Genomic DNA, 25,932 nt, shown 5'->3' with positions numbered 1-25,932 from the left:
ACCATTACAAACTAGACATTGCAATTTAATCCCATTGCTGCTTTTTCCTCTTAAAAAAAATAATTTTGAGAAGCAAACTGTTAAAGATGAAGCTTGCTCTTTCAGCTATACATTCTTTTTTAAAAGGCTCAGATTCACGTTGTCCCCCTCCCCATCTTTTTAAGAGAAACTAAAATAATACATGTAATAACACTTTGCCCTCATGGCCATTTGAAAATAACTCCTCTATTTCTTTCTCTTTTGTTTCTTCCCTAGAGCTAACTACCTGCTATACTAGTAGTCCCAGCAAACAGCTGCTATGTATTTTTCAAAATCCCTAAATATAGTAAGAACCTTGATTCAGATTGGAGAGAAAATCAACCTTCTATACAAACACTGAGAAGATGTTACTACATTGTGCTGGTTTCACTCTACTTATAAAATAATTCTAGAATTAAGCCTTGTTAGTGATAAAATGTTTTTGAAGTTATAATGTATTAAGGAATAATTAGAGAAATACTCCTTACTGAAACTGTTTGCAACAAGATACTGATGTAAATCTTTATAACAATTCCCCCACATTCCACCCCCCAGATTTTCCTCCTATTCAACAGGAATCCTGTCAGCAACACCTGCCACTACCGTTACAGCTAAAGTTACTATGACCACTGCAAACAGTCTTAATGGAAATAAAAAGCAGGTTTATCAATTAAATCCAAGGGAACATTCACTGTATGCAGACTTACTCCTAGAATATTCTAACTCATTTTGCAGAATACTGAAAACAAGATCTGCAGCCAATGCAATATAAACTTTAGGAACTAATACTTTGGATTTGGTGTCATAAATTTATCCTAGACTTCAATAAAATAAGATCTCTTAGTCATCAAATTCTCCAAAGAGGCCCTCTTATCCCACTCTTTACAGGCCAAGCTCTCTCCGCACTCTTACTTGCTTCTGTCACAGCATTTATGACACTGTAAGACAACAGATAAAAAGTTACACATATTAACTCTGACTCCCTTAACCTTTCTGAGCCTCAGCATCCTCATTTGCCTTGGGGAGGAAACAGTTTAAAGGAAGACCTTAATGGAACCATACTGTATAAAATTAGAAAAATTTAACAAAAGAAAAAATAATTAAAATTACAGAGAGTAAGCGGAAGAAAGGAAATAACGATCAGAGCAGGAAAACAATGAAATAAAAAAAAAGTGAAGGAAATCAAAAGTTGGTCCTTCAAGAGGGTAAAAAAAAAAAAAAAATCAACAAACTTCCTACTGGACTGCTCAGGAAAAAAGAGAGAAGATACAAATGACTGGTATCAGGAATGCGAGGGGTGATATCACCATAGATTCCACAGATATGAAAAAGATAACAAGTATCATGAAAACCTTTATGTAGTAAATTCAACAACACAGATGAAATAAATTCTTTGAAAGATACAAAGTACAAAAAAACCCACTCAAAAAAAAAAAAACCCACTCAAAAAGAAATAAATACCCTGAATAGTCATAGATCTATTTTTAAAACTGAACTTGTAGTTTAAAATCTTCCCTCGAAGAAAAGTCTGGATCCAGATGGCCTTATTGGTGATTCTAACAAACAATAAAGGAAAAAATAGTACCAATTCTACACAAATTCTTTCTGAAAATTGAACAGGAAGAAACACTTCCCAACTTATTCTTTTGTTTTTTTTTGGGGGGGGGTTTAAGTTCAGTCTTTATTTTTTTTTTTACATATTTTTTTTAATTGGAGTTCAATTTGCCAACATATAGCATAACACCAGTGCTCATCCAATCAAGTGCCCCCCTCAGTGCCCGTCACCAAGTCACCCCCCCCGCCCTTTCCAATTATCCTATGAGGCCAATATTAATGTGGTACTAGACAGAGATATTAGAAGAAGCTATTATGTCCATCAAGAACATACACTTAAAAATTCTAAACAAAATTTAGCAAGTCAAATTCAACAATATATATGAAAGATAATATATTCATCATTTACTCCAAGGCTTGTTTACTGTCAAAATATGCTAAAAGTAATTCACCATATTAACAAACCAGTAAATAAAAACCATATGATCCTCCGAGTAAATGCAGAAAAGAATCTAACAAAATCCAAAAGCCATTTTTTTTGCAATCCCAATTTTATTTTTATTTTTTTTAAATATAAATTTATTTTTTATTGGTGTTCAAATTGCCAACACATAGAAAAACACCCAGTGCTCATCCCATCAAGTGCCCCCCTCAGTGCCTGTCACCCAGTCACCCCCAACCCCCGCCCACCTCCCCTTCCACCACCCCTAGTTCGTTTCCCAGAGTTAGGAGTGTCTCATGTTCCATCTCTCTGACATTTCCCACTCATTTCCCTTTCACTATTTTTTATATTCCCCAAATGAATGAGACCATATAATGTTTGTCCCTCTCCGACTGACTCACTTCACTCAGCATAATACCCTCCAGTTCCATCCACGTCGAAGCAAATGGTGGGTATTTGTCATTTCTAATAGCTGAGGAATATTCCATTGTATACATAAACCACATCTTCTTTATCCATTCATCTTTCGATGGACACCGAGGCTCCTTCCACAGTTTGGCTATTTGGACATTGCTGCTATAAACATCGGGGTGCAGGTGTCCTGGCGTTTCACTGCATCTGTATCTTTGGGGTAAATGCCCAGCAGTGCAATTGCTGGGTCGTAGGGCAGATCTATTTTTAACTCTTTGAGGAACCTCCACACAGTTTTCCAGAGTGGCTGCACCAGTTCACATTCCCACCAACAGTGCAAGAGGGTTCCCCTTTCTCCACATCCTCTCCAACACCAAAAGCCATTCTTGATAAAAATTCTTAGCAAACCAAGAACAGTAGAGAATTTACTCAACTCGATAAAGGGAATCCACAAAAAATTACTGCTAACATCACAATTAATAGTGAAAGATTGAATGACTGCTAAGACAAAGGATGTCTACTTTCATTTCTTCGATCCAGTATTATAGTAGAGGTTCTGATTAGTGCAATAAGAAAAAGAAGTAACAGGCATCCATGTTAGAAAAAAAAAGAAATAAAATGGTCTTTATTCAAATATGATATTGTTATTTATGTGGAAAAATCCAATGGACTTCACAAAAAAAGCTCAGAACTAGTGAGTTTAGCAAAGTTGCAGGATATAAGATTTATAAACAAAACTGAATTGTATTTCTATCCTAGTAACAAAAAACTTTATATTGAAAAAAAATTTTTTTGGGGGGTGGGAGTGAATGGGTGACGGGCACTGCGGGTTATTCTGTATGTTAGTAAATTGAACACCAATAAAAAATAAATTAAAAAAAAAAAGAAAAAAATTTTTTTAAGATTTTATTTATTCATGAGAGACACAGAGAGAGAGGCAGAGACACAGAGAGAGAGGCAGAGACACAGGCAGAGGGAGAAGCAGGCTCCATGCAGGAAGCCCTATGTGGGACTCTATCCCAGGACCCCAGGATAATGCTATGAGCTGAAGAAAGACACTCAACCACTGAGCCACCCAGGCATCCCCTATATTGAAATTTTTAAGACTACTGCTTATAATAATGTCAAAAATATATGAAATACTTAGGGATAAATCTGACAAAAGATGTGTTAACTCTGTATTTAAAATGTTGTCAAGGGATCCCTGGGTGGCGCAGCGGTTTGGCGCCTGTCTTTGGCCCAGGGCGCGATCCTGGAGACCCGGGATCGAATCCCACGTCGGGCTCCCGGTGCATGGAGCCTGCTTCTCCCTCTGCCTGTGTCTCTGCCTCTCTCTCTCTCTCTCTCTCTCTCTGTGACTATCATAAATAAATAAAAATTAAATAAATAAATAAATAAATAAAATGTTGTCAAAAGAGGGATCCCTGGGTGGCGCAGCCGTTTGGCGCCTGCCTTTGGCCCAGGGCGCGATCCTGGAGACCCGGGATCGAGTCCCACATCGGGCTCCCGGTGCATGGAGCCTGCTTCTCCCTCTGCCTATGTCTCTGCCTATGTCTCTGCCTCTCTCTCTCTCTCTCTGTAACTATCATAAAATAAAATAAAATAAAATAAAAAATAAATAAAATAAAATGTCAAAAGAAATTAAAGACATAAACAAAAGAAATAATATGTTCATGGGTTGGAAGACCCAGTATTGTTAAGAAGTCATTTTCTTCCAATTGATAATACAGATTCAGTATAATCCCAAACAAAATCTCAGTAGGCTGTTTTGTATAAACTGCTGATTCTAAACTTCATAGGCATATGCAAAACATGTGGAATAGCCAAAAAAATTTTGAAGATTGGAGAACTAACACTACCAAATTTCAAAACTTATTATAAAGCTATAGTGATTAAGACAGTGTGGTACTAGCATAAAGACAGACAAATAGATCACTGAAGCAGAGGGTCCCAAATAGACCCACATATATAGACTAATGATTTTGGCAAAGGTATAAAGAAAACTCAGTAAACAGAGAATGGTCGTTTAAACAAATGGTACCAGAACAACTAGATATCCACATGCAAAAAGCATGAACTCTGATCTACACCTTGTACCACATGCAAAAAGTTAAGTCAAAATGGATCATATACCTAAATGTAAAGCCAAAAACTATAAAACACCTATAAGAAAACATGGGAAATAATCTCAATGACCTAGGATTAGGTAAAGATTTATTAAATATGATACAAAAAGCATAATCCATAAAAGAACAAATTGATAAACTGAACTTTACCAAAATAAAAAATGTCTGCTCTTTGAAAGACACTGGTAAGAGAATTAAAAGACAAGTCAGACTGATAGAAAATATTTACAGATCATATATCTGAAAAAGAATCTGTATCCAATATATAAAGAACTCTCAAAACTCAGTAATAATAAACAATTCAATAAATGAATGAAAGGCTTGACATTTCAGAGAAAAATGGCAAATAAACAGATGAAAATATGCTCAACACATCAATGGTCATCTGGAAAATACAAATTTAAGGCACAATAAGAAACCACTCCAGGCTTTCTAGAATGGCTAAAATTAAAAAGACTGACCACACCATCTATGACAGAGATGTGGAACAACTGGAACTCTCATGCGTGGCTGGTAGGGTACATAAAAGGATACAATAATATGAAAAATAATTCAGCAATTTTAAAAAAGTTAAACATACACCTACCATATGATCCAGCCATCCCACTCCTAGGTATTTGCCTACGGGGAAAGAAAGTCTATGTCCACACAAAGATTTGCATATGAACATTCTGATAGGTTTTATTTGTAATAGCCAGAAACTGGAATTATCCAAATGGCCATCAACAGTGAAGAGAAATATAAATCACAGATATCTATGTCTCTCAGCAATTATTGATACACTCAACGATATGACTGAATCTCAAAATGATTATGCTGAGTGAAGAAAGACACACTAAAAAGAGTACATACTATTAAAAATTCACTTCTGTGAAACCCTACAATAGGCAAACTATAACGACGAACGCAGATCAGAGGCTGCCTGGAGATAGGGACAAAGGAGTATGAGGGAGGGTGGGTGACAAAGGGGTACGAAGACACTTTTGGAGTTAATGGATATTTCCATTCTTATTGTGGTGATGGTTTCAAAGATGTACACGTGTGTCAGAACTATTACACTGTACATTTTAAACCTGGGCCATGTGTTGCATTGTCAATTATGCCTCAATAAAGCTGGAAAAAAACAACAGCCTAAACTTTATAATATCCATTTTAAATTATCCTTTTTTCATCGCATACTAAAAATCTTTCATTGTAGCAAAGCAATTGATGCAACTGCTTCAAATACACCTTTTCTTTTGACCTTTCCTCTATATAAACAGCACTGTAAAATTACTATTGGATGGAAAAGTGAACAAACTGGTCTCCCTGGATTGCACAGTGGTCTGTTCACTGGCTTCAAATGAAGCCCAAACATTTAGCTAAACTACCAGTACTGACGGCTGGTCACTTAATACTGAAACAATTATAACCCCAAGCCACCCTAGAGCAATTCATTAATTCAATAAACATTTATTACACATGTACTCTGTCTGGCATTGTTTCCAATGCTGGATTTCACGCAGAATGGTCACTACCAAATTACAGAGCCATTCTGCATCTACTCTGGGAATAATCTGTAAAGTTTTAGTCACTGCATTTAAGTAACACAACTAAAGAACATTATGGACACAGGCTGATCCTTCTACACAGTTAAGATAATAATGCTATTGATGAGATGATTAAAGAATTATATGCTGACAGCCTGGAATTCCAGAATGAAGGTACCTCTTGAAACCTAAGTGAATTCAGGACGAATATTCAAAAAGTACTCCTCAAAGTACTTTTAGCTAGAAGAGGAAAGCCTGTCAGCTACAGAAGGTCTTGCCAGCTTGGAAATATAGAAAGATGTGGATATGGGTGAAATAGGTAAAAGGGATTAAGAGGCACAAACTTCCAGTTATAAAATAAATAGGCCACGGAGATGAAAAGTACAGTATAGGGATTACAGTCAATAATATTGTAATAACACTGTATGAAGACAGATGGTGACTATACTTGTGATGATGAGCAATGAGTAATACACTGAACTGTTGAATTAATATGTGGAACACCTAAAACTCATGCAACATCATATGTCAATTATTCTTCAATAATAATAATTATTATTAAACTTAAGTAGACAGATCCAAAACGATTTATGTAAGAAACATAACTAGGAAACTTTAATTCTCTAACTGTTCGTATCAAGGACAACAAACACCCCATGCAATAGTGTATTCTTTATTGTCAATTTTAGAGAAGTCTATGCTAACTGGACCAAGGATAGTAATCACATCTGATAGAAGGTGTACGCTTATTTTTTCATCACAAATAAAACTCAATAGGTCAGAATCTCTTGCCATAAATATAGGCTACTTTACAGCTTATCAAGGCTATCCATTTGAAAACCTTTTATTCTCCCTTTTTTCCTCCTGCAATGGTATTATCTTTTAGGCTATTTCCATAAAAGAATCCAATAAACTCATGCAATAGACATAAAAATTAACGAATATCCCTTGTTAGAGACAACGGCTGATGACACTATGCTTCACATACATTAGAAACTGTTATTCCTTTCCTTAAAATTTTCAGGTTGCTTCTGAACTGTCATGTTCATATTCTCAAAGGAACAATTTTACTAAACGATAAGCTTTTAGTGAATTTTGACTGACATAATGATTCCTTGTCACATGTTCTAAACACATCATACCCAAATTCACATCCACATTAAACACTGCTAATCTTCTAAATATTCTGGAACCACAACATTACAGATCATGGGTACTGCAAGCATCTTTGTAAATATTCTTATTCCCATTGAGAAACAACAACCATTAAAACAAAAGGTTTAAAAAAAACAAACCAGTATTCAGTTATTTTACCATTTTGTTTTGTTTTGTTTTTCAGATTTTTAAAAAATAAAAATGGTCTGTTTTAGGTAACATATTAAGTATCAAAAAGTAGACACCCTCAACTGCTGGTCAGTAGCACGCAGTCGCAGAACTTTTCCATCTCACCTCCAACAGTTACTTTCACTAAAATGTTGAAATGGTACCTACTGCAGTTTGAGTGGAATTCAAACTGACACCCAAATCTGTATTTTTTCAAGACTTCTCCACTGTCAATTCTTACCCTACATTTCCTTCGGGAGGAAAATGCTGTCCCATGGCCTAACATGTATCAGCAATCTATAAAGTGCCAGGCACCATGCCAACACTGACATGCCACACTTCCACTCCCCCTCACAACAGTGCTCTGATGGAGCGCCGTACAGTGAGGCAGAGTGTGAAGGACTTTAACAAATTGCCCAAGGTCACAGAGCTATTTCCCATTACTAATAGCTCAAAGGAGATCTTGAACCTATCAGCACCGAGTCTCCCAAGCCAGGCCCCAAGGGTGACCACACTTGGCTGAGAATGTGGACCCATCTAACCCATGAGCACTTGGTATTTCTTTAGTCTCAGCGGGGTTAATTGGACTGTCTGCCTTAACAAGGAAGACAAGCAATGTTGTGATAGGACCAGGTGTACACAACAATCTGTCTCCCACGTTTTGGCTTTCAGACCCCTTAGTAACCATAACTTTGCAAAGTCGGGCATGGTCTCTTCTGTAAGAAGACAAGACTGATTACTGCTCCCGATCATGTGCAGAGTAGTGTTAAATACTGAAAACAATTCTGACTTAAAATCCTATCAGTGTTTATCATATGATCAAGTAATACAGTATAAAGTTATGACAAATAAGGTACATTCTTCACTCCTTCCAGGATTCAGCATTTCATTAATGACAACAAGGAACAGCAGTTTCAAATGGTAATCCTGGAGCCCCTGGGAGGCACTAGTCTGATCTTTCACAGCCTTCTGAAAATAACCTATTTCATATACTACTGGGGTTTCATGGATAATACACGGATAATAAAAGAAGTCTACAAAACACACTCTCACCCTTTACAGAATTTCTGTACACTATTTTGCTATCTTTGAAGTGTACAGTAAAACTCCCTTAAATTCAGACTTCACTAACATAGAACAAGAACCAGTTGAGTAGCTTCTGTGTTCTATTAAGCAAGACTATTTAGTAGAGAGCATAATAAGATTTCTCAGCTACTTAAACTACAGAAACTACAACTGAAACATTTTAGAAGAGTCTATTTACATACAGAATACGTATAAATTGCATTGAACCACTTTACAGATTCTTTGTAACCACTAGGCAACATAGTCACCTCAATTCTACACACACTCAGAAGTGCACTTCAATTGTTTTATACTTTCCATAAGTCAGACAAATTTTTCTCCTAATTAGACTAAATCTAGGTAGGGAAAGGATGTTTAGATTTTCCCCCTGCCCCATTATTTAATGCTACTTTTTGAATTATATTTATCAGTCATCGGAAAATCCAAAATTAAATGAGTAAATGAGTGGAAATCCTGTACCTGAGAAAGCGATCTTGTCATTCAGGTGATGTAATAGAGGAAAGACTCTGACAAGCCCAGAGACCAACTACAGAAGGGATGCAGGCTTCTACCTTCAGGACCATGAGTTTCCCACTGTCTCTAAGAGATGCTTACTCCCTGCTGGACATCTAGGCTGTGAATTTTTCTATTTTTGAATGATGTTATCTTTGTAGAATTAAATAGTAAAGAATAAAGCTTGCTACCTCTTAAAGAATAAAATTATTTCAGAATACAGGATAATATAATATCAGATGCCTTTTAACTACTTCTCCCCAGGAGCTGGTAAAGGGTATACCTCCAGAAATAGACATTCTTTTATTTTGGCCCTGTAAACTGATTTCAAAAGGGAAACGATTTGCAGGGGTCTAGGGTCTCAATAAAGAGATTTTTCCATGTAATAACTTTCAATGTAGTTAATAACTTATATAGGAAGTCAAACCCATAATACTGGTCTCCTCATCAGTAAAATCCAAAATGTGGTCTTTGCCTGTCTTTGAACAGGTTCAGTAAAATTCAGAATACACAAAGTCTTAGCATATTAGGTATTTCTTGAAACTCTAGTTTCAAGTGCTTATTCTTTATATATAAACAGTAATTTTAAAAACTGAGATGCTAGGGCACCTGGGTGGCTCAGTGGTTGAACATCTGCCTTCAGCTCACTCGTGATCCCAGGGTCCTGGGATCAAGTCCCACATTATGCATCCCACAGGGAGCCTGCTTCTCCCTCTGCCTGTGTCTCTGCCTCTGTGCGTCTCTCATGAATAAATAGATAAAATCTTAAAAAAACAAAAAACTGAGATGCTATAAACTACTTAATTTAAGTTCTTAGAAACGTTCTAGTAAATTACAACTTGCTAGAAGGTGCTGACCTGCATTCATAGTCAGGCAACTTTAGTGAAGTTCTTTGGGGAAAAAGTACGTAAGCAAAAATGCTCATATCTCTACTGTGGGGGATGGGGATGGAGAGAAAAATCTAGGCAGTAAAGACACTAATATAATATCTTGATATATGGTGGAGTGATAAGAAGGGGGTGTTCAGCCTACAAAAGTAATACAATTGTATTTAGGCCTTAAAATGAAACGAACCACCTCTCCTAAATGAGAACATAGTATTACTACTTTATATAAATATGACTATGTTTTTCTAATACTTAAATAATAAAAATTATGGCATATTTAAGCTACGAGTGGTAGCTGAATACAGAGGGAAGACAGCTAGAAGCACACTCACCTCAAAATTAAAGGGTAAAAAACCAAAGTCAAATTCCATTTTTAAACTAGTGTTCCAATGGTTATTAAGAGATAGGAATCAGGAGTCAGATTTCAAGATGCCAAGATGTGAAATCTGCAATTCATTTTCTTTTTATACAAAAGATGAAACTAAGTTAACATCTGCTATCCAGAATATAAAATTTAAAGTTGATGTGAACTGAATTCTTACTTTTAAGGTGAACTTCCAGTCCTTTCCATTCACAAATAGGACTTGATTTATTAAGCTCCCTGCTTTGTATCTCCAGAGTTGATCAAAGCACATTTTCTTAGTACAATCTGTATTGTTCCAAGTGTTTTATAAACATCTTTTTTGAGAGTTTACAGGAGTGATCTGAAATCATATCCAAGATTTCATCCTATGAGTCAGTTATTCTTAAAAGGAAATAGAATCTCTGTCTTTATCACCTTTATTTCCCTATCTGTCACAAATCTAATTCTAATCTGTCACAGAATCTAAAAAAAATTATTGGTAGGATTATCAATATAAATTACTGGCTTTAAATACTAGGCAGGGCAAAGGAAAAAAAAAAGGGCACAATTTTATTACACAGACATGAAAATTACAGGTCTACACAGTATCTGAGCTTTCATAAAAGTCTCCTAGCCAATAAGGATAACTCTCAAGGCTGGTCTACCATCTAGCCCTACACTGATACCCGCCCCCCCCCTCCCAAATCTGTATTTCCTGTCCTCATCTGAGACCCAAACTGTCCATCCAGTGCCTGCTGGATATGTTCACCTGAATCTATTCATTCATACAGATATTTACTACATACCTACTACATGCCAAGTACATTATGGTAGGCTCTGGAGATTCATAGCAAAGAAAAGAGACAGTCCTGTCTTCACAGGGCTTCTAATTGTGAAGGAAGCCAAATCAATTAAATAATCATAAAAATATATAACACACAAATTGTGATTAGCCCTCTGTACCAGTCTAGACTAGTACCTCTAAATTAGTCTAACACTGAACTTGGTTTACCCCATGCACTCTGGTCTGCTCACCCCCTGAACAAGCAGGGGATAGAAATGGTGCCGTCGCAGCTTACCAAAGCCACAAACTTGGGAGGCATTCCTGACCCTTCCTTCCTCTTTGGATCTCCTTAATCTCTGGGTCCTGCCTAGATCCCCAGACTAGATGTGCATGGTTGGCTCTGCCCAGAACCACCTTTCCCTACTTCTTCTGGGAACTCCCAATGTGTGGTGATAGAAAGTTCCAACAGAGACCCCTTCCGTGGAGGCCTAAAATCCAAGGCCAAGAGAGCCCTGGGATTTTAAAAACTAAAACTGAGAGGGAGAAGCTCTTTCTTCTTGAAGAGTGTGAGGATAGCCCATGTCCTGCGGAGAAACTGGAGGCAAGAGACATAGGGGCCAGAGTCCCTGTGATAATGAGGACCACTCTCAACCCTTCAGGTCCCTGAGCTTGTCCTGGTTTCTGCAGTGCTTCATTCCTTTTGGATCTTCTCCAGGAACTTCCCAATGAATTCCCCCTTGTAATTTAATATAGTTTGAGCAGGGTTTCTGCTACCTGTAGCCAGGATTCCTAAGAGCACCTAAATACTTCCAGCCTAGGACTTACCTAAATTCTACCACAAATGCCCTCGTTCAGGTCCTCATCAACTCCCACCTGGACCCACTTAACAGTTTAGTGGGTCTTCTGTCCCCATCCTTCCCTTGCATCCAGCACCCCCAATACAGTCATCGGGATGACACCAGAGACCTTTCCCATGCTAGACACTTTAATGCTCTCCTCGATTTGGACAAAATCTAAATTCCTCAACAGGATACACCCAACTGTCTATAATCAATCTTCTTCTCCAGCCAAGCAACTGTTATTCCCTGCCTCATGTTTTATGCCTGACTATATGGAATTACACAGGCTTCAGCTTAGAGAGACAAAGACACATACACGCACATATACACATCATGCTGAACTAATTAATAAGTAGGACATTTTCCTATCTGAGAATTTTGGGAATCTGAAGAAATTCAAGACAAATAGTTTTGTTTAGGCTCACTTCTAGGCATCAAGCTATCACATCTACATCTACATTTTATTATATCAAGAATCCTAAGTATGGCTGCTATCCAAAATCTGGTGCTAGGTCACATGGCACACACAGCAGCAAGTAACCAGAAGAGAAAAGTACTGATCACTTAACCATCTTTGTAGACAGGGCACAAGTCTTCTCCTCCATGAGGTGTTCTCAGCCAGATGGAAAGAAGTCCTCCCTCCTCCTTTCTGTATTCCTCCACCGTCCTCAGTGGACACCCCTCACATGGCACCTGTGCTCTTATCCTTGAGGATGGAGCTAAGTCTTCTCACCTCTGGCTCCCTGAGCCCAGTAAAGTGCTCAGTGCATATGAAACACTTATAAATGTTCATAAAATAATGCATGCATTCTGAGCTGTGCAGAACCCTGAAAGGAAACTTTTTAATTAAAAGGTGGTGGAAAAAAAATAATAAATAAAAAATAAAAAATAAAAGGTGGTGGAGAAAAAAAAAAAAGGTGGCGGAGAGGGTGCATTTAGGTGTTAGGTTAGGAAACCTGGTCTTCATATTGAATTAGATAAAAATATGTGAAAATACAAAAGATGTTTAATGCCTCTAACCCACTGTATAGTTAACTAGTTGACGATTTTGTATCAATTTTTTGCATGAGAGATGCCTAGAAATAAGTTCTGACTTGTAACTTCTAAAAAACTTCAGAGAAAAGATCACACATGCAAAAGAAAAATAAATCTGATTTAATCAAAATTTAAAACTTTTTGCCTCAAAGAACAAGAAAGTGAAAAGACAATCCATGGGATGGGAGGAAAACTACAATTTGCATTTCTGATAAGAATATGAGTGTGTGTGTGTGTATGTATCCAGAATATGTAAAGAACTCTTACAATTCAAAAATAAAAAGATAACCTAATTTTTTAAATGGAAAAAGAATCTGAATAGGTATTTCTCTTAAAAAAGATACACAAATGGGCCACCTGGGTGGCTCAGCGGTTGAGCATCTACTTTTGGCCCAGGGTGTGATCCAGGGTCTCGGGATTGAGTCCCGCATCAGGCTCACCACATGGAGCCTGCTTCTCTCTCTGCCTGTGTCTCTGTCTCTCTCTCTCTGTCTCTCATGAATAAATAAATAAAATCTTATAAAAAAAAAAAAGATACACAAGTGACCAACAAGCATATGAAAAGATGTTCCACATCATGAGTCATTAGGGCAATGCAAATTAGAATCACAGAAGATACCACTTCACACTTACTAGGATAGCTACTAAGAAAACAACAACAACAGAAAATAAAGTGTGGGGCAGGGTGTGAAGAAACGGAAATCCTCCAATATTGCCGATGAGAATGTAAAATGGGACAGTCACTTTGGAAAACATTTTAGAAAAAGTTAAACACAAGGCAGCCCCAGTGGCTCGGCGGTTTAGCACTGCTTTCAGCCCAGGGCGTGATCCTGGAGACCCAGGATCGAATCCCACATCAGGCTCCCTGCATGGAGCCTGCTTCTCCCTCTGCCTGTGTCTCTGCCTCTCTCTCTCTCTCTCTCTCTCTGTGTCTCTCATGAATAAATAAATAAAAATAAAATCTTAAAAAAAGAAAAAGTTAAACACAGAGTTACCATAGGACCCAGCAACTCCACTCCTATGTCTGCATCCAAGATAAGTCTGCCCAAAATCTTGTACTTGAATGGTCACAGTGGTATTATTCGTAATAGCCAAAACATGGAAAACACCCAAATGTCCATCAATGGATGAATACACAAAATATGGCTTAGTCAGGCAATAGAATATTACTTAACCACAGAAAGGAATGAAATTCTGACGCATGCCACAGCATAGATGGATCTGAGAAACCTGCTAAGTGAAAGAAGCCAGACACGAAGGGCCACATGCTGTATTGCTGCATTCATATGATATACCCTGAACAGGCAAATCCATAGACACAGAGAGCAGCTTAGTGGTTGCCAGGGGCTGGAGGGAGGGAAGAATGAAGAGAGACTGCTAATGGGGATGGGCATTCTTTCTGGAGTGATCAAAGTTTTCTGGAATTAGATAGGGAGGTTCGGTGCTCAGCACTGAATATACTAAGTTCATTAAATTGTGGGCTTTAAATGTACCAGCTGAAATTTACAGTATGTGAATTATATCTCAATAGAGCTATTATTTTTTTAAAAAGTGACTGAACAAAATCATACAGTGACATCTCTGTACAGGGGCCTTACTGAATCACTCTGCCTACTACAGGATAACCTGTTGTAAAAGACACACAATCTGTTCAGAGGAGGAAATTATTTATTTTCCTACCACTAAATTCCCACAGCAACCAACCATAAAATCCAATCCAAAGTAAAAAGAGCAAAGAACAAAAGAACACACTATTTGCAATTCACTGGCAGGTATAATATGGAATTAACTGAAGACTGAATTAAAAAAAAAATGTTTAGCGCACTGCTCGCTTCCCTTTGATTACACAGATTTAAACAAGTCAAAGTCCTTTTTAACTCATGAAAAAATGAAAAACAAGCATTCCCTCCTGTAACAAAATTAACATCCCACAGAAGGTCTGTTTGTACTTGGCCGTCATGAACCTTTCATCTCCGAGCACTGCTAAATTAAACAAGCCTATGTTGTATTGAACACAGTGAGCCAGACACCCTGGCAGGCTCCTCACTTCATCAGTGGATGCTGAAGAACGTTAGAAATAAAGAGGATGGTGAGAAGATGGTGATAGTGGTCATAAAGTAGCTTGGACTTCACTTGTCAGGGATTTTAAGTATCTATAATAATGAAACATTCTAACAATTGCAGGACCCCTTTCTCTGTTGGTGTATGTATGAAAAGAACATAGACTTTGGAGCCACACAGATATGAATTCAAGTCATTGCTTAGGTTTGTTTTTTAACATACTAGCTGAGTACCCAAGACCAACTTTCATAACTAAGGCATTCTATGCTCTAAAACTGGATGACTGCATCTATCTTCCGAGTTAAGTTAAAAGGACAAAATGAGGGCATGCCAACAGCTCAAGATGCAAATCCTCACTGTGCTCAACTCTTCATGGCAAATGCTCATTTTAAAGTTCATATCATGGTAGAAGTAATTGACATCAGCCACCCTTTTTCTATCTCAAGGACATCTAAACAACCAAAAGATCCTATGAAGATATATTAATTATCTGCTTCAATAGAACTGAAAGTAAGAAAGCCATCAGTAAAAGTCTGTTTTAAATGTATTAAATGAGGGCATGACACAAAGCATTCATTCACCTGAAAGATAGTTAAAAGTACTGAACTGAGAGACACACACCAAGAGGAACACTTACTATTAGAGAGAAATGCCTATTTTTCAGTGCAATAATTGGTAACCTTTCTGTAAAGATTGATGCAATCTGATTATAATTCCCAAGTGTCAGTAATCAGTTCTTAAGGTAAAAGAAAGAGGAAGTCGGATGGTTTCAAGCACTCCAGAAAAGACGTAGGAGGATATCCTTTCTCACTGACAGCAATTACTCTTTGAGCGACGGCTGCTAGAACATTCAGACTGAAAAACTTTGTCACATTAGAAGAGACTGAAATCTATTTAAAACAAAACTTACTGGGTTTAACGTACACAAACACAACCCTCACCATGAACTCTGTGTCCTCTCCAAACAAACCAAACAGGCATGAAGACAAAGCTTCCATGGAACTCCCGTATTTGTCACCACACCACATCATGGCTATGATGTGACAGCCATACTCCCATGCTGGAAATCTACTCAATCAGGGTATCTGGACACTGCAGTAATGGACAAGAGTCAGATGCCCTCTGCCCAGCTCCAGACAAATTTCTATCATACCCAATGCAAGGCAAAGCTCCCAGGGTCAGCAAAGAAGGAAATTCCTCAAGGAGGATAGAAGGGTCAGAGGCTGGAGATTTTTCCCTAGGGAGTTTCTCCAAGCCCTATGCTCACTTTGGAACATGAGGCCCAAAGCTACCGCTCTCCACCCCTCTTTATCTCACACAAGTAATAATAATGCCTTTGTGAGAGACCACTCAGGTATGCACACTGCAGAAGCAAGCCCAGGGTGCTTACTAGGGATCCATGCTGCCTATAAGCACTTAGAAATGTCTTTCCACTCTTTCTCCAGTTCCATACTCTCCCCTGATCATGAAACCAGTTCATCTGAGTCTTCTACCACCACAAATTCTGGATATGAAGACAGAGCTTCTCCTCTTTCCAACTTTCCAATCAAATAAGCACTTATACTGCCAGTCTAAACTTTAAGCTTTATGCCTAAAATAGGAAGAAATTGTTACAAATGCACAAAATCCAACCCATACGTAAGAATGTCTTAGAATCTGTTTAAATACAGCATAACAATTTTTACAAATGCAGCTACGAGGAGAAATAAATGATAAAGTCTTAATTTTAATTAAGATTTTGGTTTAACTACTACTAGTAATTCCTCACTTTTCAGCAGTATTTTTAGAATTAGGGTTTTAAAGCATGTGATTAAAGAAATCAACTCATTGGTGAAGTGAAAGCTACCATATAAGCAAATTCCTATACTACCACAGAAAACAGTTTCAAGAACCCAGAACTTTGGTTATTTTAGAAAACAAATACAAGGTTATACCATTAGCCATAATAAAATAACCAATGGAAAAGTCCAGGAAATCGCACTAATTTAGACCCCACTAATGAAGACTCAATAATTTCCTTTCAGGTCTGCCTAGATTTAACTTTGTACTATTTTAGTAAGGGGTTGCTAGGAAAATTAAAGTACAAATAAAAATTGCTAGGGGATTATTTAATCAATTTAACATTTTTTACATGCAAATAACTGCTGCTAAAATACTAATTAAAATTAGTTCATGCATTCTTTAGAATCCCATATTCCATTCCAGTGGAAACAAAACATATGAAACAAAAGTCTACAACATTGCTTAAATCTATTAAGTGCTTGTTCCATCTGCTGTTTATTTTGGCTGTGAAAAACTGGTTTAGGAGTCAGAAAAGCAGGATACTGGACAAAGATTTATACATTCTTCTCAATGGCTGGCAATTTATTTCTCTACTTCTATTTTTAATAAATGCTGAACCATACAATTAAAAAATAACTCAATTTCTCTCCATTATAATTTAATATATATTATGGGGTATTCACTTTATTCTTGTCTTCAAAACACATAACTAAAAAATATTCCCAAGTCTATAATACCAAATATCCCAAGATTCTTGAATTAAGATCTAGTATCTTACCTACATACTTACTTTGCCTTTAATAGCAATGATAAAAAAAAAAAACCAAAAACACAAAGCAGATCTAAAACACAGCAATATATGTGATTCTGAAAATAAATGGGATATAGTCTAAACCAATAGTCCAAAAAAATGTCACAAAATGTTACTGTAGCAAGTGTCACTACAATTATGTATGTCTAGATTTGGGCGCCTTTAAGAGTCACAGATACTGGTTTTCTTCTTCAAGAATTTAAATTTCTTAATTAAAATTTAAGGCACATCTCACTTAAACCTTAGTTCTAACTTAACAATACCAATATACATCAATCATTACTTCCTTCAAAAACAATTTGACGGTCTGCCATATACGTGCCAAGGGTCACACTAGTTGCTAGATGTAAGCTGACAGATAAAACATACTTGGTCCCAGCCTCAACAATCTTAACTTGGAATGAAAAGCAAAGCACCCACATGAAACACAATCTATATTACAAGAAGATGCATTTTATAGAGAGAGAGAAAGATTAATTTTAATTGGCTTTTGATTAAGTCAAAGAACAAACGGGAGGACAATGATACAGTTGGTGCCTGTTTTGTGGGAGACCTTAAGTAACTTTTATTTGATTGAAATAAAATCCAAAACAAACATAAAATTAGAGTTCACATTCATACCACAAACTGGTAAAATACTCTGGACAGATGGGATTCAACAACAATATTCACAGGTTTACATTTAAATACATATTCAGGTAATTGACAAACTCAGTAAGTATTCTATTGTCACCAGAGTTTGTGAATCCCATTCTCTAGCTAGTCTGCAATTGGGATCCATGTTCGAAAGATGTTAACAAGTTAGTTTTTAAAGCTTCTTCAAGCTCCACTCTAAATGAATAAAAAACAAAAGCATGCTCCCTACAGAGGAAAACTTTGGTATCCAAAACAATTAGTTAGTTGCCAATAATTTAAAAATATTTATAATGAGGTAATCAGGGCAACCGAACTAAAAACAAAGAAACTCAACATATTTCAACATATTCATCATAATAAAGTCCAAGAGAATGTCTCATACTTGAGAATCACAGGTTATGTTCTCAGTAAGGTAACTCTTCATGTAAGTAAGAATATCAAATGAAAGGGGTCTTTGAAAACATAAAGGCTTATTTCAGTCAAAAACCTTGCTATCTCATAGATACCACTTTTTTTTCTCCTCTTGGATGGGCAAAGATAAAAAAGATTAACAAAACTCTGTGCGGGCAGGGATATGGAAAATAGGACTCTCACTGACTTTTGGGATGGTGGTGGTGATAAATTGGTAGTCTTTACAGAGGGCAGTTTAGTCATATGCACCAATGTTTAAAATGTGCATCATCTTTGACTCTGCAGTCATACTTCCAGGAAGATAAATGAACAAGTATACAATGGTGTGAATACAGGATTAACCAATACACCATTACCCACTAGAAACAGTCTAAATGGTCATCAAATGAACAATTAAATAAACTATGGTCCTCCAACAATGAAATATACCACAGTCAGTAAAATGATCATGCCTCTTACAATTCATGTGTAGAGATACATAAGATACACTGTTGCATCACGCTACCATATGTAGGGTAAACCAACTTATTTAATGATCTGTATATGAGTACTTCTATATCCATAGATATATTTCTCAAAGTATATTCACCAAAATATTAACAGCAGTCATTTCTGTGTGACAGTTAGGTATCTACTTCTGTCATGAGTTGTTTCATACTGATGGAAGTTTTTTCTATTATAATAAGAAAATATAGAAGTATTACTATCTCACCAAAATGCCTTCAAATCCCTTCAGTTTCCTATTTTAAAAACAAACTTTTCACTGAATGTTGTGAGTATATATAGCCACCAAGCAGCTTATGGGTCTCCACCTGCTGGATCTCCTTTTCAGTCCTATACTTTAAGACAATGAACTAATGAGAATTTAAAGATTAGATTCAAACAAGTAAAGAAGGCCAAATAACCTTGTTCAAACAACCTATGTTCTTGGTATCTACCTTAAAAACCCCAGGTTCTGTGAACATAAAGTACTCCTAGAACAATCTCCCTCTTGCATCTTAAGAAAGCAGGCCGTGGAGAAGAATTTTAATAATGGTGGGGGATGGCAAGAGGTTTCTTTAAAAAAATAATAAATCATAAAAAACTTACCTCAGTAAAAATATTTAATTATCTTCCTGTCTTACATTCTCTTTCTTAGCACCTGTACTGTGAACCTGGAGGGGAGAAAAGCAACAATTACTTTTTTCTGAATACCTACTATATGCCAGGCGGGGGTGGTCAGAGAAAGCCTCCCAGAGAGCATGAAGTCCAAGATAAATTGGAAAAAACAGAAGTTACTAAAAAGGGATGGCTGGGCAGGAAATTGGGAAGTTGCAAGGGTAACAACTTTTCCTAAATTGTTCAAGAATCTGTAAATGACGCATTCAACAAACAGGCCTAGAGCACTGTAACACGTTAAGAGTTGGGCTGTTAGAACAGCTGCGTTGGAATTTCAGCTCTAGCACTTCCTAGCTTGTGTGGTCTTGAATAAGTACCTCCACCTTGGCGTGCCTTAGTTTCCCCATATGTATAATAACAGTACCCAATTCGTAGGATTGCTGAGGACTGTATGAACTAATCCACATCAGGGACTGTAAAACAGTTTCCCTAGGGAGTTTCTCTGGAACATAACAAACATTCATTTTTATTTTTATTAATACATGCTCTTACATAGTAAGTCTGTTTGTCTCTCACCATCACCATTATTGTTAGCATTATTGTTATTGAGAAAGGACATAATCCTTGTCCTCAAGGGGCTTACAGTATACTGGATGAGATAGGAGTTATCCAGATATGTAGCATAAGGCTAAAGAAAAACCAAAGTCAATTATTCATTCCCTTAATTAACAAATACCTGAGTGTCTAGTCTTTCCCAGGTATTTTGCTGGACATTTTTGATGGATGGACAGATACGGTTTCTATCCTGTTTCCAGTCTATCAAGGCCCACAATGCTGGGCAGACGAGCTGCACAAGGAGACAGATACTATTCCTCAGTGGGTGCGGGGCAGTACGTATCCCAACCAGCAGAATGAGATAGCCAAACATTCTGGGTGGAAGGGACAGCATTGTAGGAAACACAGGGCCTTCAGGGAATGCTAAGCAGTCTTGTCAGGATGCATCTGACAGAGCAGTAAGGAGTGAGGCCTAAGAACAGGGAGGCCTCAGTGCCCTACTGAGTTTGTCCCCTGATCTAAAGCATACTGGTTATTCTGCTCAAATGGAATCACAGCCTACTTTTAACTTCAATTCTAGTATCTGTTTTTCTTCATCGTTTCTTTTTCCTCTTTCAAAGGTGACAGGGGTTAAGAGAAGGAAAAAGAAAAAAAACCAACAGCCTCAACCCACGTTAGCGCTGGTGACGCTGGTGGTGGAAGCAGCACTAAGTGATGAGTTTCATATTGTCCTTGTTTAATTCCTCCAACATTCTGATATGGACTGAATTGTTCCTTTCACGGGTTAGGGAACTGAGGCTCAGAGAAGTCAAATGGATCTCCTGAAGCCCACAGAACTAATGAACATGGACACAAGTTGGACTCCCAAAGCTTTCTTTCTCTTAGGCAAAAATGTGTAAGGGATTTTGCAAAATTTAAAGTCTCTTAAAAACTACTCAAAAACTATTATACAGAAAAACAGCCTTCATCCACACAGTCAAAACCACTTAGAGAAGATAAAGGGAAAATCTCACAAAAGCAACAAAAAAGAGAAAATAGGTACAATAAATCTAACAAAAAAACTGGCAAAACCTATATAAGACAACTCTAAAATGCTCCAGAAGGACTCAAGAGTCAAATCAAATCAAACCAATGAAAAAATACAAATGTTCTTGGATAGGAAAATATCAGAAAGACATCAATTCTCTCTGTAAAATGAGTTTATAATTTTAATATCATCTCAATTTTTTAAGTGTTTTCTTTTCTGGAACTAGACAAAATGATAAGTTCACATGGAAAAATAAACAAGGAAGAACTGCCAGGAAAATGAAGGGCAATAGGGGAAACGAAAAACATTTTATAAAACCAATACCGTGTACTGGTGTATGAGTAGAAAGGCCAATGAAATAGAATAGGAAGTCCAGAGATGTGCCCCAGTATACCTGGAAGTTCAGAATACAATGAAGGTGTACTGTATTCTGAAACAAATGGTAAAGGTAACTGGTAGCTACATGGAAAAAGATGAAGTTGAATCTATATATCAGCTCTGAACATCAGAATAAATCCCAAATATATCAAAGATTTAAGTGTAAAAATGAAACCATAAAAGTATTAGAGGAACACATGAACAAATTTCAAATTCTTGGAGTCCTTTCTGTGACTCAAAATCCAGACACCATAAAATATTAACTACCTAAATTTTTTTTATAAATTTATTTATTCATGAGAGACACAGAGAGAGAGAGACAGACAGACAGACAGACAGAGGAAGAAGCAGGCTCCATGCAGGGAGCCCGATGCGGAACTCGATCCCAGGACCCCAAGATCAAGGCCTGAGCCAAAGGCAAACACTCGACCACTGAGACACCCAGGTGCCCCAACTACCTAAAATTTAAAGAAAAATCAGTTAAGCTTTCTATGCCAAAATACATGATGGTAAATTAAAAAAAAAAAAAAAAACTGGGGGAATTGCAGCTCACATCGTAAACGGTTAATCTAATTTATACATTCCTAGAAATTGGTTAGAAAAAAACAATCCAAAAGGAAATTACAAAAGGTATGAACAGACATTTCACAGAAAAAGAAATAGAAATCACCTTTAAACATATAAAAAAGATGCTCAGCCTCATTCATATCAAAATAATACACATTAAAACTACACTGTTATTTTTCACATATCAGAATAATACATATCTGAATGTTGCAAAACACTGTTGGAGAGGCTACAGAGAAACAGGTACCCTGATGCATTACCTGCAGGAGTTCGAAATGGTACAACCCTGAAGAAGGGCAGAATTTATCAAAATTATAAATGCACTGCTCAATGACCCACGAATCCTACTTCCAGAAAGATATCCCAGACACACCTCACATATGTGGAATGAGATATATACAGGTTTATTCACAATGACATTGTGATTGTTAAGAGACTGGAAAACATTGAAATATGCATCAGTGAGGGCTAGTTCATTAAGTTAGGGAACAGGCATACAGTGTAATATTCTGAAGCTGTTAACTAGTCCATATTAGTGTACAGTCTTTTCTATACACTAATATGGAAAGATCGCAAAGGTATATTAACTAAGCAAAAGCAAGGGGCAGAATAATTTACATGGTGTGCTATACTTTATATACAAAGAAGAAAGTATATATAATTTACTGGTATTGGCTAATGTCTACACAAAGGAACATCCAACAAATAAAGAGGTTATTTATTGGGATACCTGGGTGGCCCAGCAGTTGAGCGTCTGCCTTGGGCTCAGGACTTGATCTTGGAGTCCCAGGATCAAGTCCCACATCGGGTTCCTAGCAGGGAGCCTGCTTCTCCCTCTACCTGTGCCTCTCCCTCTCTCTCTCTCTCTCTCATAAATAACTAAATAAAATCTTTTTTAAAGAGAGGTTATTTATTGGGGAGAGGGGACAGGTTAGACCACAAGAGCTGGAAATTAGACTCCTCAAAATAAGTTGTTTTAATTTTTGAATCACTTGAATATTTTACCTATACAAAAGTAATCTTAAAGTGTTAAAAGTGTAACTCACAGAAAGAACTACTCATAAGCCAGAGTCAAAATCCAATGAGCATTAAAAGAGAATTTTCTCTGAAATTAGATATTGACAAGCAATTTATTATTTTTTTAAAAAGATGTTTATTTGAGAGAGAGAGCATGCATGTGCACATGCACACGACTGGGGGGAGGTGCAGAGGGAGAGGGAGAAAAGAATCCCAAGTAGACTCCCCACTGAGTGAGGAGCCCATTACAGGGCTCAATCCCACGACCCTGAGATCATGATCTGAGCCAAAATCAAGACTTGGTTGCTTAACCAACTGGGCCACTCAGGTACGTAACAAGCACTTTTAGCATGGCCACCACTAAAAATGATAAAAGACAATGTAATCTTTTTCTTGAACCAATCTGAAGCCTATGATTATAATAATCTATAAAAAGAGCTATTAAAAGGGGTGAGGATTACAGAGAGGCAAGAAAGGGCAATGAGAGGATGTTTCAATCTAATGATTCTCATTGTATGGCCCCTAGACCAATAGCATCAGTATCACCTAAGAACCTGGTGAAAATGCAAATTCTCAGGTTCCAGCCCAGACTTCTGAACCAGAAACTCTGGAAATAATGGAGGTAGCAATCCCTGCAACGCACAGTCAAGTCTGAGCTTCCCACACATTCATATGCATCACCTGGAGCAGGATTTTGTGAAAATGAAGATCCTAGCTTAGTAGGTGTGGGGTGGGCCCCAGAGTATGCATTTCAAACAAGCTTCAGGATGCTTCTGATGTGCTGCTGGTTTGAGGGAACCACACTTTGAGAAGAAAAGCTGTGGTCCACCTGGCAGAAGAAGGTATGCAAACTGTCTTCATGTGGCTGTTTCCTACGGAAACTGTCCTCAATATCAGACGGAAAAAGTCCTTACACAGGTTTTCTGGCTAAGAGATCCCATGTAATATCCCATATAAAAGCTGTACTTAGGGTGCCTGGGTGGCTAAGTCAGTTCAGCCACCAACTTTGATTTTGGCTCAGGTCATGATCTCAAGGTGCTGGGATCGAACCTCACATTGGGCTCCATGTTCAGCATGGAGTCAGCTTGAGAGTCTCTATCTCCCTCCTTCCCTCCCCACTCCAGGTGTGAACATGCACGTGCTCTCTCTCAAATAAAATCTTAAAAAAAAAAAAAAAAGCTGTACTTAACATGTAGTGAATATATTTTCAAAAATATTTCTTTTTTTGTTAAAGATTTCAAGTAACCTCCACACCCAATGTGGGGCCTAAACTCATGACCCCAAGATCAAGAGTCACATGCTCTTACCAACTGAGCCAGGCAGATGCCCCTCAAAAACCTGTCTTTTAAGACAACAGTAACAACTACAAACTGTTGAAATCCAATTTAGGTATGTCTCATTTGAGAAAATTTTCAATTATGAGTGGAGTTACAAGCATTTCAAAATAAACACACACACACACACACACACACACACAAAGCCTATATTCTTACATCGGTCAGGTTATACTCTGATGAACTTTACCTCAAATCCACTGGCCACACCACCTGCTCTCCATGAAAAAGCACCAAGCACTTTCTAAACATCTTCTAAAAGATTGGTTTTTTTTTTTTTTTTTTTTTTTTATGATAGTCAGAGAGAGAGAGAGAGAGAGAGAGGCAAAGACATAGGCAGAGGGAGAAGCAGGCTCCATGCACCGGGAGCCTGATGTGGGATTCGATCCTCGGTCTCCAGGATCGCGCCCTGGGCCAAAGGCAGGCGCCAAACGGCTGCGCCACCCAGGGATCCCAAGATTGTTCTTTTTATAAACAATAAATTGATGTTTCATTTGCTTTACATGGGGGGGGGGGTACTTTTTTATAGGAATCTTCTAAGTAAAGAATTCTAGCCTAGGTGAAAGTATCTAAAAATGTGTGTGTCTTTATTTTGCATATCACACTTGGGATAAATTTTTTTGTGTTAAATATTAATCAATGTGCTGATATTTCTATATATTCCCTACTTCACTGAATATAAGACACCATCAATTCTCATACACACTATTATTTTATGTACTGTTATGAAAAGTTGCCAATTAAAACATGACATGCCAATTTTAAGATAGCATTCCATTTTAGATATGTATCTTAAAAAGTAATGAAATAACTTGATTATAAAGCTCAAAGCTATGTACATAGTAAGTTATTCCTTTTCCTCCATAAAGGCATGGATTTTTCCATTTACCAATATGTCCACACCCAAAAACTTGAAGTTTTAGCATCTCTGCAATTCATATAATTTGTTTAATTTTTGCACAGATATACATATGTATATATATTTTAAAGTAGTGATTAAAAAAAGTAGTAAAGAAAAAAAAGAGTGACCTCTTTTTACCCTGCAATATGATACTGTTTGCTCAAAGTAATAAAAGTTAATTACTCTCAATCTGGATAATTCTCCAATCCAAAAGTATTCAATTTATCTATCTCCTGGTCAATTTAACATGTTATAGTTCTATTTTGACAAGAGTCTTTGTTTGTTTCCATAGCACCTTCCAAAAGTAAGGAGCAATGAATAATAAACATCTCACAGCATCTCATCCATTCAACAAAAAAAAGTAAGTTTGCTTTGCAGATTTAACAAGAGTTGAAGGAATGTGCAACATTAATCTATAGCTATGTATTCGTCTGACTTGAACTTTTTGACTCAGCATTTTCTTCCTGGCACCAAGATAAAGAGTT

At 37.2% G+C, this 25,932-nt stretch overlaps 1 protein-coding gene across 9 annotated transcripts in view; it reads right to left on the bottom strand.

Annotated features, from left to right (window-relative positions):
• The window catches only part of MRTFB (myocardin related transcription factor B), a 210,451-nt gene that overhangs the window by 175,525 nt on the left and 8,994 nt on the right, over positions 1 to 25,932 (bottom strand). For 8 of the 9 annotated variants that reach the window (XM_072835848.1, XM_072835858.1, XM_072835846.1 and 5 more), the window contains exon 2: positions 19,660 to 19,724. The gene's annotated coding sequence lies outside the window, so the exon portion shown is untranslated. Of the gene's footprint in view, positions 1 to 10,410; positions 10,573 to 19,659; positions 19,725 to 25,932 lie in introns of all 9 variants that reach the window. The other variant, XM_072835849.1, reaches the window with a different exon arrangement.

This window comes from Canis lupus, chromosome 8, assembly GCF_048164855.1.
Source record: "Canis lupus baileyi chromosome 8, mCanLup2.hap1, whole genome shotgun sequence".
Taxonomy (NCBI): Eukaryota; Metazoa; Chordata; class Mammalia; order Carnivora; family Canidae; genus Canis; species Canis lupus.
This window is presented reverse-complemented; position numbering and strand designations above follow the sequence as displayed.